Raw genomic sequence first — 15,020 nt, 5'->3', positions numbered from 1 at the left:
GCTGCGCAATATACAATGTGGGCTGCGCAATATACAACGTGGGCTGAGCAATATACTACGTGGGCTGCGCAATGTACAACGTGGGCTGTGCAATATACAACGTGGGCTGCGCAAAATACAATGTGGGCTGCGCAATGTACTACGTGGGCTGCGAAATATACAACGTTGGCTGCGCAATATACAACGTGGGCTGTGCAATATACTACATGGGCTGCGCAATGTACAACGTGGGCTGCACAATATACAACGTGGGCTGCGCAATATACAACGTGGGCTGCGCAATATACTATGTGGGCTGCGCAATGTACAGTGTGGGCTGCGCAATGTACAGCGTGGGCTGCGCAATATACAACGTGGGCTGCGCAGTATACAACGTGGGCTGTGCAATATACAACGTTGGCTGCGCAATATACAACGTGGGCTGCGCAATATACAACGTGGGCTGCGCAATGTACATGGGCTGCGCAATATACAACGTGGGCTGCGCAATGTACAACTTGGGCTGCGCAATGTACAATGTGGGCTGCGCAATGTACTACGTGGGCTGCGCAAAATACTACGTGGGCTGCGCAAAATACTACGTGGGCTGCGCAATATACTACGTGGGCTGCGCAATATACAACGTGGGCTGCGCAATATACAACGTGGGCTGTGCAATATACAACGTGGGCTGAGCAATATACTACGTGGGCTGCGCAATATACTACGTGGGCTGCGCAATGTACTACGTGGGCTGCGTAATGTACAACGTGGGCTGCGCAATGTACTGCGTGGGATGCGCAATGTACTGCGTGGTCTGCGCAATGTACTGCGTGGTCTGCGCAATGTACTGTGTGGTCTGCGCAATGTACTGCGTGGGCTGTGCAATGTACTGCGTGGGCTGCGCAATATACTACGTGGCCTGTGCTATACACTACGCATACATATTCTAGAATACCCGATGCGTTAGAATCGGGCCACCATCTAGTATATATATAATCGTCTAAGGGGTACTTCCATATGTCTGTCAGGGAAATCCCGCGTCGCTGATTGGTCACGGCCGGCAGGCAGCGACCAATTAGCGACAGGCTTAGTCCGGCCACGAATTGGCCCCTACCTACTCTCTTCCACTCAGTGCCAACTCCCTACTCCCCTCCAGTCAGTGCCAGTGTGTCTCCCCATCCCGGACCAACTTTTTACTGTTGATGCTGCCTATGCAGCATCAATAGTAAAAAGATATAATGTTAAAAATTATTTTAAAAAAAATAAAAAATTGTGCTATTCTCATCTTCCGACGTGCACTGATGCGCGCGATGCTGCCGCCAGCTTCTGCTCCCAGAGATGCAATGCGAAATTACTCAGATGACTTAGCGGTCTCGCGAGACCGCTAAGTCATCTGGGTAATTTCGCAATGCATCACTGGGAACGGAAGCTGGTGGCCACATCGCGCATGTCAGGTGGACGATGGAGGGTGAGTATATAACTATTTTTTATTTTAATTATTTTTTTAACAGGGATATGGTGCCCACACTGCTATAAACTATGTGGGCTGTGTTATATACTGCGTGGCCTGTGTTATATACTACGTGGGCTGTGTTATATACTACGTGGGCTGTGTGTTATGATCTGGTGGCCTAGGAGCAGCATGAGACGTACTCTGAAGAAGGTGGTACCTGTACTGACCGCAGACCCTGAACTTAACACCGCAACTAGAAGTAGCCATGGAATGTACCTAACACTCCCTAGACATCTCGACACAGCCGGAGGACTAAATACCCCTAGAGATAGAAAAGGGAAAACTATCTTGCCTCAGAGAAAATCCCCAAAGGATAGACAGCCCCCCACAAATATTGACTGTGAGAGGAGAGGGAAAAAACACACATACTGAAATCAGAATTTAGCAAAGGAGGCCACTCTAGCTAAATAGAAAGGATAGGACAGAGTACTATGTGGTCAGTATTAAAACACTAGAAAATATCCACAACAGAAAATACAAAATCTCCACATCTAACCAAAGACATGGAGGGTATATCTGCATCTCCAGAGATACCAGCTTGGCTGAACAAATCCTTATGCAGACCTAGCTGGACAAGACAAAACATGGAAAATAACTGAACAATAAGGCCCACAGCATGTGGACTGCAAAAAAACAAAGCCAGAACTTATCTTTGTTGAAATGAACAGCAAAGCAAGAGAGACCAGGCAGGGATGTGAATCCTCCAGGAACAATGGACAACTGGCACTGACTAAAGGGTCAAGCAAGACTAAATAGCCCAGTCAGACTTGCAATACGTGGACACACCTGATGAATGCAGCGATCCAAAGACAGCAGCGCTACCACTTATAACCACCGGAGGGAGCCCAAGAGCAGAATTCACAACAGTACCCCCCCCTTGAGGAGAGGCCACCGTACCCTCAACAGAGCCCCCAGGCCGATCGGGACGAGCCACATGAAAGGCACGAACCAAATCGTCAGCATGAACATCGGAGGCAACAACCCAAGAATTATCCTCCTGGCCATAACCCTTCCATTTGACAAGATACTGAAGCTTCCGCCTCGAAAAACGAGAATCCAAAATCTTCTCAACCACATACTCCAACTCCCCATCAATCAACACCGGGGCAGCAGGATCAGCAGAGGGAACAACGGGCACCACATATTTCCGCAACAAAGATCTATGAAAAGCATTATGGATGGAAAAAGAGGCTGGAAGGGCCAAACGAAAAGACACTGGATTGATAATCTCAGAAATCCTATAAGGACCAATAAACCGAGGCTTGAACTTCGGGGAAGAAACCTTCATAAGAACATGATGAGAAGACAACCAGACCAAATCCCCAACCTGAAGCCGGGAACCAACACACCGACGACGGTTAGCAAAACGCTGAGCCTCCTCCTGAGACAACACCAAATTGTCCACAACATGAGCCCAAATTTGCTGCAACCTGTCAACCACAGAGTCCACCCCAGGACAATCAGAAGGCTCAACCTGCCCTGAAGAAAAACGAGGATGAAAACCAGAATTACAAAAGAAGGGTGAAACCAAGGTAGCAGAACTAGCCCGATTATTAAGGGCAAACTCGGCCAATGGCAAGAAAGCCACCCAATCATCCTGATCAGCAGACACAAAGCATCTCAAATAAGTTTCCAAAGTCTGATTAGTTCGCTCGGTTTGGCCATTTGTCTGAGGATGAAATGCGGAAGAAAAAGACAAATCAATGCCCAGCCTAGCACAAAAGGCCCGCCAAAACCTAGAAACAAACTGGGAACCTCTATCGGACACAATATTCTCCGGAATGCCATGCAAACGAACCACATGCTGAAAAAACAACGGAACCAAATCAGAAGAGGAAGGCAATTTAGGCAAAGGTACCAAATGAACCATCTTAGAAAACCGGTCACAAACCACCCAGATAACCGACATCCTCTGGGTAACCGGAAGATCTGAAATAAAATCCATAGAAATATGCGTCCAAGGCCTCTCAGGGACCGGCAAAGGCAAAAGCAACCCACTAGCGCGGGAACAGCAAGGCTTGGCCCGCACACAAGTCCCACAGGACTGCACAAAAGAACGCATATCCCGTGACAAAGAAGGCCACCAAAAGGACCTACCAACCAAATCTCTGGTACCAAAAATCCCAGGATGGCCAGCTAACACAGAACAATGAATCTCAGAAATCACTTTACTAGTCCATCTGTCAGGAACAAACAGTTTCCCCACTGGACAGCAGTCAGGTTTATCAGCCTGAAATTCCTGAAGAACCCATCGTAAATCAGGGGAGATGGCAGAAAGAATCACCCCTTCCTTCAGAATGCCGACCGGCTTAAGGACCCCAGGAGAATCAGGCAAAAAGCTCCTAGAGAGGGCATCAGCCTTATCATTCTTAGAACCCGGAAGATACGAGACCACAAACTCAAAACGGGAGAAAAACAGGGACCATCGGGCCTGTCTAGGATTCAACCGTTTGGAAGACTCGAGGTAAATCAGATTCTTATGATCGGTCAAGACCACAATACGGTGCTTGGCCCCCTCAAGCCAATGTCGCCACTCCTCAAATGCCCACTTCATAGCCAACAACTCACGATTACCGACATCATAATTGCGTTCCGCAGGCGAAAACTTTCGAGAAAAGAAGGCACATGGTTTCATCAAGGAACCATCAGAATTTCTCTGAAACAAAATGGCCCCTGCCCCAATCTCAGAAGCGTCAACCTCAACCTGAAATGGAAGAGAAACATCCGGCTGAAGCAACACAGGGACAGAAGTAAATCGGCATTCAAGCTCCTGAAAGGCAGAAACAGCCGCAGAGGACCAATTCGTCACATCAGCGCCTTTCTTCGTCAAATCGGTCAGGGGTTTAACCACACTGGAGAAGTTGGCAATGAAACGGCGATAAAAATTAGCAAAGCCCAAAAATTTCTGAAGGCTCTTCACGGATGTGGGCTGGATCCAATCATGAATGGCCTGAACCTTAACCGGATCCATTTCTATAGATGAGGGAGAAAAAATGAAGCCCAAAAAAGAAACCTTCTGTACTCCAAAGAGGCACTTAGACCCTTCACAAACAAGGCATTATCACGAAGGATCTGAAATACCATCCTGACTTGTTTCACATGAGACTCCCAATCATCTGAAAAAATCAAAATATCATCCAAATATACAATCATGAATTTATCAAGATAATTCTGAAATATATCATGCATGAAGGACTGAAACACAGATGGAGCATTAGAGAGCCCGAATGGCATCACAAAGTATTCAAAATGGCCTTTGGGCGTATTAAACGCAGTTTTCCATTCGTCACCCTGCTTAATACGAACAAGATTATATGCCCCTCGAAGGTCAATCTTAGTAAACCAACTAGCCCCCTTAATCCAAGCAAACAAATCAGAAAGCAAAGGCAAAGGGTATTGGAATTTGACCGTGATCTTATTCAAGAGGCGATAATCAATACAGGGTCTCAAGGAGCCATCCTTCTTGGCAACAAAAAAAAAACCTGCTCCCAATGGTGAAGAAGATGGCCGAATATGCCCCTTCTCCAAAGACTTCTTAACATAACTCCGCATGGCGGCATGTTCTGGCACAGACAGGTTGAAGAGTCGGCCCTTAGGGAACTTACAGCCTGGAACCAAGTCGATTGCACAATCACAGTCCCTATGCGGCGGAAGGGAACTGGATTTGGGCTCATCGAATACATCCTGGAAATCTGACAAAAACTCAGGAATTTCAGAAGAGGGGGAGGAGGAAATTGACATCAAAGGAACGTCACCATGAACCCCCTGACAACCCCAACTAGTCACAGACATAGATTTCCAATCTAATACTGGATTATGCACCTGTAACCATGGGAAACCCAGCACAATAGCATCATGCAAATTATGCAACACCAGAAAACGACAATCTTCCTGATGGGCTGGCGCCATGCACATGGTCAGCTGTGTCCAAAACTGAGGTTTATTTTTAGCCAACGGTGTAGCATCAATGCCCCTCAACGGAATAGGACTCTGCAAAGGCTGCAAGGGAAAACCACAACGTCTGGCAAATTCTAAGTCCATTAAGTTTAAAGCGGCGCCTGAATCCACAAATGCCATGACAGAAAATGACGATAATGAGCAGATCAGGGTCACAGATAACAGAAATTTAGGTTGTACAGTACTGATGGTAACGGAACTAGCGATTCTCTTGGTACGCTTAGGGCAATCAGAAATAACATGAGCAGAATCACCGCAGTAAAAACAACCTATTCTGACGTCTGAATCCTTGTCGTTCAGCTCTAGACACAATTCTATCACACTGCATAGGCTCAGGACTCCGCTCGGGAAACAACGCCATAGTGTGCACAACTCTGCGCTCGCGCAAGCGCCGATCAATCTGAATGGCCAGAGACATAGAATCACTCAGACCAGCAGGCGTGGGGAACCCCACCATAACATCTTTAACGGATTCAGAAAGACCCTTTCTGAAAATTGCCGCCAAGGCATCCTCATTCCATTTAGTCAGCACAGACCATTTGATAAATTTCTGGCAATATAATTCTGCCGCTTCTTGACCCTGACACAGGGCCAACAAGGTCTTCTCAGCATGATCCACTGAATTAGGTTCATCATACAATAACCCTAGCGCCTGGAAAAAGGTGTCTACATTAAACAAGGCCGGATTCGCAGATTCCAGGGAAAATGCCCAATCCTGAGGGTCACCACGCAGCAGAGAGATGACTATTTTAACCTTCTGAATGGGATCACCAGAGGAACGGGGTTTCAGAGCAAAAAACAGTTTACAGTTATTTTTAAAGCTCAAAAATTTGGACCTGTCCCCGAAAAACAAATCAGGAGTTGGAATTCTAGGCTCTAAAACCAGAGTCTGAACGATATAATCGGAAATACCCTGTACTCTAGCAGCAAGTTGATCCACACGAGAAGCCAATCCCTGAACATCCATGCCAGCGCCAAACTCCTGAGCCACCCAGAGGTAAAGAGGGAAGAAAAGACACAACAGACTACAGAAAAAAAAATGTCTCAGCATTTTCCTTCCCTTCTTCTGAGATGCGATTAACTCATTGTTTGCCAGTTGTACTGTTATGATCTGGTGGCCTAGGAGCAGCATGAGACGTACTCTGGAGAAGGTGGTACCTGTACTGACCGCAGACCCTGAACTTAACACCGCAACTAGAAGTAGCCATGGAATGTACCTAACACTCCCTAGACATCTCGTCACAGCCGGAGGACTAAATACCCCTAGAGATAGAAAAGGGAAAAGTATCTTGCCTCAGAGAAAATCCCCAAAGGATAGACAGCCCCCCAGAAATATTGACTGTGAGAGGAGAGGGAAATAACATATGCAGACTGAAATCAGGATTTAGCAAAGGAGGCCACTCTAGCTAAATAGAAAGGATAGGACAGAGTACTATGCGGTCACTATTAAAACACTAAAAAATATCCACCACAGAAAATACAAAATCTCCACATCTAACTAAAGACATGGAGGGTATATCTGCATCTCCAGAGATACCAGCTTGGCTGAACAAATCCTTATGCAGACCTAGCTGGACAAGACAAAACATGGAAAAGAACTGAACAATAAGGCCCACAGCATGTGGACTGCAAAAAAACAAAGCCAGAACTTATCTTTGTTGAAATGAACAGCAAAGCAAGAGAGACCAGGCAGGGATGTGAATCCTCCAGGAACAATGGACAACTGGCACTGACTAAAGGGTCAAGCAAGACTAAATAGCCCAGTCAGACTTGCAATAAGTGGACACACCTGATGAATGCAGCGATCCAAAGACAGCAGCGCTACCACTTATAACCACCGGAGGGAGCCCAAGAGCAGAATTCACAACAGCTGTGTTATATACTTCGTGGCCTGTGCAATATACTACGTGGCTTGTTATGACCCCAATGGCGAGGGTCTCAGAGGAACGTGGAAGTCTGCAGAATACAAAAATCCAGCTCATAGGGCAGTGGTAACTGGGTTGACCATATATCTACTCCTAACGCCAACACTAGAAGTAGCCGGGGATCATTCCTACGTTGATTCTAGATGACACGCGCCAGCCGGAGAATCTAGCTACCCCTAGTAGAGGAAAACAAAGACCTTTCTTGCCTCCAGAGAAGGGGACCCCAAAGCTGGATAGAAGCCCCCCACAAATAATGACGGTGAGGTAAGAGGAAATGACAAACACAGAAATGAACCAGGTTTAGCACAGAGAGGCCCGCTTACTGATAGCAGAATAAAGAAAGGTAACTTATATGGTCAACAAAAACCCTATCAAAATCCACACTGGAAATTCAAGAACCCCCGAACCGTCTAACGGTCCGGGGGGAGAACACCAGCCCCCTAGAGCTTCCAGCAAAGGTCAGGATATAGATTTGGAACAAGCTGGACAAAAATACAAAACCAAAACAAATAGCAAAAAGCAAAAGGCAGACTTAGCTGATATAACTGGAACCAGGATCAGTAGACAAGAGCACAGCAGACTAGCTCTGATAACTACGTTGCCAGGCATTGAACTGAAGGTCCAGGGAGCTTATATAGCAACACCCCTAACTAACGACCCAGGTGCGGATAAAAGGAATGATAGAAAAACCAGAGTCAAAAAACTAGTAACCACTAGAGGGAGCAAAAAGCAAATTCACAACAGTACCCCCCCCTTAGTGAGGGGTCACCGAACCCTCACCACGACCACCAGGGCGATCAGGATGAGCGGCATGAAAGGCACGAACTAAATCGGCCGCATGAACATCAGAGGCGACCACCCAGGAATTATCCTCCTGACCATAGCCCTTCCACTTGACCAGGTACTGAAGCCTCCGCCTGGAGAGGTGAGAATCCAAGATCTTCTCCACCACGTACTCCAACTCGCCCTCAACCAACACCGGAGCAGGAGGCTCAGCAGAAGGAACTACAGGCACAATGTACCGCCGCAACAAGGACCTATGAAATACATTGTGAATAGCAAACGACACAGGAAGATCCAGACGAAAAGATACAGGATTAAGGATTTCCAATATCTTGTAAGGCCCAATAAAACGAGGTTTAAATTTGGGAGAGGAGACCTTCATAGGAACAAAGCGGGAAGAAAGCCATACCAAATCCCCAACGCGTAGTCGGGGACCCACACCGCGGCGGCGGTTGGCAAAGCGCTGAGCCTTCTCCTGTGACAACTTCAAGTTGTCCACCACATGATTCCAGATCTGCTGCAACCTATCCACCACAGAATCCACCCCAGGACAGTCAGAAGGCTCCACATGACCCGAAGAAAAGCGAGGATGGAAACCAGAGTTGCAGAAAAAAGGCGAAACCAAGGTGGCGGAACTAGCCCGATTATTAAGGGCAAACTCAGCCAACGGCAAGAATGTCACCCAATCGTCCTGATCAGCAGAGACAAAACACCTCAAATAAGCCTCCAAAGTCTGATTGGTTCGCTCCGTCTGTCCATTAGTCTGAGGATGGAAAGCAGACGAAAACGACAAATCAATGCCCATCCTACTACAAAAGGATCGCCAGAACCTGGAAACGAACTGGGATCCTCTGTCTGACACAATATTCTCAGGGATGCCGTGCAAACGAACCACGTTCTGGAAAAACACAGGAACCAGATCGGAAGAGGAAGGCAGCTTAGGCAAAGGAACCAAATGGACCATCTTGGAGAAGCGATCACATATCACCCAGATAACGGACATGCCCTGAGATAGCGGAAGATCAGAAATGAAATCCATGGAGATATGTGTCCAAGGTCTCTTCGGGACAGGCAAGGGCAAGAGCAAACCGCTGGCACGAGAACAGCAAGGCTTAGCTCGAGCACAAGTCCCACAGGACTGCACAAATGACCGCACATCCCTTGACAAGGAAGGCCACCAAAAGGACCTGGCCACCAGATCTCTGGTGCCAAAAATTCCCGGGTGACCTGCCAACACCGAGGAATGAACCTCGGAAATGACTCTGCTGGTCCACTTATCCGGGACAAACAGTCTGTCAGGTGGACAAGACTCAGGCCTATCAGCCTGAAATCTCTGCAACACACGTCGCAGATCCGGAGAAATAGCTGACAAGATAACTCCATCTTTAAGAATACCAACAGGATCAGCGACTCCAGGAGCATCAGGCACAAAGCTCCTAGAAAGAGCATCGGCCTTCACACTCTTTGAACCTGGTAAATACGAGACAACAAAATCAAAGCGGGAGAAAAACAATGACCAGCGGGCCTGTCGCGGATTAAGGCGTTTAGCAGACTCGAGATACATCAGATTTTTGTGATCAGTCAAGACCACCACACGATGCTTAGCACCCTCGAGCCAATGACGCCACTCCTCAAATGCCCATTTCATGGCCAACAACTCCCGATTGCCCACATCATAATTTCGCTCGGCAGGCGAAAACTTCCTAGAGAAAAAGGCACAAGGTTTCATAACAGAGCAACCAGGGCCTCTCTGCGACAAAACGGCCCCTGCCCCAATCTCCGAAGCATCCACCTCAACCTGAAAGGGAAGTGAGACGTCAGGCTGGCACAAAACAGGCGCCGAAGTAAACCGGCGTTTCAACTCCTGGAAAGCCTCCACGGCAGCAGGAGCCCAGTTAGCTACATCGGAGCCCTTCTTGGTCATATCCGTCAAAGGTTTCACAATGCTAGAAAAATTAGCAATAAAACGACGGTAGAAGTTAGCGAAGCCCAAGAACTTCTGAAGACTCTTAACTGACGAGGGCTGAGTCCAATCAAGAATAGCTCGGACCTTGACTGGGTCCATCTCCACAGCAGAAGGGGAAAAAATGAACCCTAAAAAGGGAACCTTCTGTACACCAAAGAGACACTTTGAGCCCTTGACAAACAAAGAATTTTCACGCAAAATTTTAAAGACCAACCTGACCTGCTCCACATGCGAATCCCAATTATCAGAAAAAACCAAAATATCATCCAGATAAACAATCAAAAATTTATCCAGATACTTCCGGAAAATGTCATGCATAAAGGACTGAAAAACTGAAGGCGCATTGGAGAGCCCAAAAGGCATCACCAAGTACTCAAAATGACCTTCGGGCGTATTGAATGCGGTTTTCCATTCATCACCTTGCTTAATGCGCACAAGGTTGTACGCACCACGAAGGTCTATCTTGGTGAACCACTTGGCACCCTTAATCCGGGCAAACAAGTCAGACAACAGCGGTAAAGGATACTGAAATTTGACAGTGATCTTATTTAAAAGCCGATAATCAATACAAGGTCTCAAAGATCCGTCCTTTTTTGCCACAAAAAAGAATCCCGCACCAAGAGGGGAAGAAGACGGACGAATATGTCCTTTCTCCAGAGACTCCTTGATATATGAACGCATAGCGGTATGTTCAGGTACCGACAGATTAAACAGTCTTCCCTTAGGAAACTTACTGCCTGGGATCAAATCTATAGCACAGTCACAGTCCCTATGAGGAGGCAGTGCACTGGACTCAGACTCACTGAAGACATCCTGATAATCAGACAAATACTCCGGAACTTCCGAAGGCGTAGAAGAAGCAATAGACACAGGCAGGGAATCCCCATGAATACCACGACAGCCCCAACTTGAGACTGACATAGCCTTCCAGTCCAGGACTGGATTATGGGTCTGTAACCATGGCAGCCCTAAAACAACCAAATCATGCATTTTATGTAAAACCAGGAAACGTATCACCTCGCGGTGTTCAGGAGTCATGCACATGGTAACCTGTGTCCAATACTGCGGTTTATTTGCTGCCAATGGTGTAGCATCAATACCCCTAAGAGGAATAGGATTTTCTAATGGTTCAAGAGTAAAACCACAGCGCTTAGCAAATGAGAGATCCATGAGACTCAGGGCAGCACCTGAATCTACAAACGCCATGACAGGATAAGATGACAGTGAGCAAATCAAAGTTACAGACAGAATAAATTTAGGTTGCAAATTACCAACGGTGACAGGACTAACAACCTTAGCTATACGTTTAGAGCATGCTGAGATAACATGTGTAGAATCACCACAGTAGTAGCACAAGCCATTCCGGCGTCTATGAATTTTCCGCTCATTTCTAGTCAGGATTCTATCACATTGCATTAAATCAGGTGTCTGTTCAGACAACACCATGAGGGAATTTGCGGTTTTTCTATCACATTGCACCGAATTAGGTGTCTGTTCAGACAACACCATAAGGGAATTTGCGGTTTTGCGCTCCCGCAACCGCCGGTCAATTTGAATAGCCAGTGCCATAGTATCATTCAGACCTGTGGGAATGGGAAAACCCACCATAACATTCTTAATGGCTTCAGAAAGGCCATTTCTAAAATTAGCGGCCAGTGCACACTCGTTCCAATGTGTCAGCACGGACCATTTCCGAAATTTTTGGCAATACACTTCAGCCTCGTCCTGCCCCTGAGACATAGCCAGCAAGGCCTTTTCTGCCTGAATCTCTCAAGATTGGGTTCCTCATAAAGTAAACCGAGCGCCAGAAAAAACGCATCAAGATCAGCCAATGCCGGATCTCCTGGCGCCAGCGAAAAAGCCCAATCCTGAGGGTCGCCCCGTAAGAACGAAATAACAATTTTTACTTGCTGAGCAGAATCTCCAGATGAACAGGGTCTCAGGGACAAATACAATTTACAATTATTCACGAAATTCCTAAACTTAAACCTGTCTCCGGAAAACAGTTCAGGAATCGGTATTTTAGGTTCTGACCTAGGATTTCTGATAACATAGTCTTGTATGCCCTGCACACGAGTAGCCAGCTGGTCCACACTTGTAATCAAGGTCTGGACATTCATGTCTGCAGCAAGCATAGCCACTCTGAGGTAAAGGGGAAGAAGAAAAGAAAAAAAAACTCAGAATCTTCTTTCTTATAATCCCTCTTCTGCAATGCATTAAACATTTAATACTGGCCTGGCAAACTGTTATGACCCCAATGGCGAGGGTCTCAGAGGAACGTGGAAGTCTGCAGAATACAAAAATCCAGCTCATAGGGCAGTGGTAACTGGGTTGACCATATATCTACTCCTAACGCCAACACTAGAAGTAGCCGGGGATCATTCCTACGTTGATTCTAGATGACACGCGCCAGCCGGAGAATCTAGCTACCCCTAGTAGAGGAAAACAAAGACCTTTCTTGCCTCCAGAGAAGGGGACCCCAAAGCTGGATAGAAGCCCCCCACAAATAATGACGGTGAGGTAAGAGGAAATGACAAACACAGAAATGAACCAGGTTTAGCACAGAGAGGCCCGCTTACTGATAGCAGAATAAAGAAAGGTAACTTATATGGTCAACAAAAACCCTATCAAAATCCACACTGGAAATTCAAGAACCCCCGAACCGTCTAACGGTCCGGGGGGAGAACACCAGCCCCCTAGAGCTTCCAGCAAAGCTCAGGATATAGATTTGGAACAAGCTGGACAAAAATACAAAACCAAAACAAATAGCAAAAAGCAAAAGGCAGACTTAGCTGATATAACTGGAACCAGGATCAGTAGACAAGAGCACAGCAGACTAGCTCTGATAACTACGTTGCCAGGCATTGAACTGAAGGTCCAGGGAGCTTATATAGCAACACCCCTAACTAACGACCCAGGTGCGGATAAAAGGAATGATAGAAAAACCAGAGTCAAAAAACTAGTAACCACTAGAGGGAGCAAAAAGCAAATTCACAACAGTGGCTGTGTTATATACTGCGTGGGCTGTGTTATATACTGCGTGGGCAGTGTTATATACTGCATGAGCAGTGTTATATACTGCGTGGGCTGTGTTATATACTGCGTGGCCTGTTTTATATACTACGTGGGCTGTGTTATATACTATGTGAGCTGTGCTATATATTACGTGGGCTGTGTTATATACTGCCTGGCTGCTATATACTACGTGGGCAGTGTTATATACTGCGTGGCCTGTTATATACTACGTGGGCTGTGCTCTATGCTACGTGGGCTGTGTTATATACTGCATGGGCTGTGTTATATAGTACGTGGCTGCTATATACTATGTGGCTGCTATATGCTACATGGCTGTGCTATATACTACGTAGCTGTGTTATGTGGCCTGTGCTATATACTATGTGGCTGCTATATACTATGTGGCTGCTATATACTACATGGCTGTGCTATATACTACGTGGCTGTGGTATATACTACGTGGCTGTGCTATATACTACATGGCTGTGGTATATACTACGTGGCTGTCTGTGTTATATACTACGTGGCTGTGCTATACTACGTGGCTGTGCTATATACTATGTGGCTGTGCTAAGCGCGACGTACATACATACTCTAGAATACCCGATGCGTGTTATATACTACGTGGGCTGTGCTATATATAATGTGGGCTGTGTTATATACTACGTGGCCTGTGTTATATACTGCGTGGGCTGTGATATATACCATGTGGCTGCTATATACTATGTGGCTGCGTTACACTACGTGGCTGTGCTATATACTACGTGGCTGTGGTATATACTTGTTATGGAAATATTTGGGTTGGATAAATTTATCCCTCTGTGTGTGTGCTGCGGCCGCTCCCAATTAGACTGAGTATTTTGAGCGCTCATCAAGAATGGACTGTACACAACTGTGACAGAACAACATTCCATCAATACTGAAACTTTATTGTACATACATAGTTTTATGATAGCAGATAGAAAGGAGTGGTTAGGGGTTGTTAGGGGTGGTTAGTTAATTACCATATTGTCTAGCTCCTCTGTCATTGGTTATCTAAACATATATGGAATATTGTGATTAATGCTCATATGACTGCTGACCAAGCAAGTAAAATGTAGCTCTCTGCATGTAGGACCGAGTTGAGACATTTGACCAGCAGTTAATACATCTGACACTATTCCGCTTTTTGGGATGGAAAACCCCATATGATCTGTCTGGGTTATATCAGGCTTATATCAGTTCATGTCAGCCATTTTATGATCTGTCTGGGTTATATCAGTTCGTGTCAGCCATTTTAAACCATTGATTATAATGTATATATTAGCTGTGAGCATATGAGTATATATGATTATAGAGGGGTATACATGCAAGGGAGATCTACATGATATATATATTTCTATCACAAGCCCCCCTTAGATATCACTTGCCCTAATCCTAGCCTCCTGTCCCAAAGCGCTGCAACTCTTTTGTGCTGTCGGCGAACTGACACAAGCCTAACGCCTGTGCCCCACTCCATACAGACTTTTCGCAAATGGGCGGTCAGGAGATCTGTCCCTAACGGGGGTTCGTTGCAATCAGTCTCTTAGTCAATAGCATGTGTAGTGAGCGATGTGTAGTCTTTATCAGGTAGGTCATCTATTCGGTCAGGCCACAACATCATTCTGGCTTGGATGTCATCTTCTGGTAGGGGAGCTTTCTTGCAATGCGATGAGTGGATCCAAGCAGGTCTTCCCTCCAGTTTCACAGAGTTTGGTGTCATCAGCAGCACTTGAACAGGACCATCAAATCTGGGATCGAGTGGTGTTCTCCTTACAAACTTTTTCACCAACACCCAGTCTCCTGGCTTTGAGGAGTGCATACTGGACACTGAATCTGGTTCTGGGAATGAAGAAAAAAA

The sequence above is a fragment of the Ranitomeya variabilis genome, chromosome 1 (genome assembly GCF_051348905.1).
Source record: "Ranitomeya variabilis isolate aRanVar5 chromosome 1, aRanVar5.hap1, whole genome shotgun sequence".
Lineage (NCBI taxonomy): Eukaryota > Metazoa > Chordata > Amphibia > Anura > Dendrobatidae > Ranitomeya > Ranitomeya variabilis.
This window is presented reverse-complemented; position numbering follows the sequence as displayed.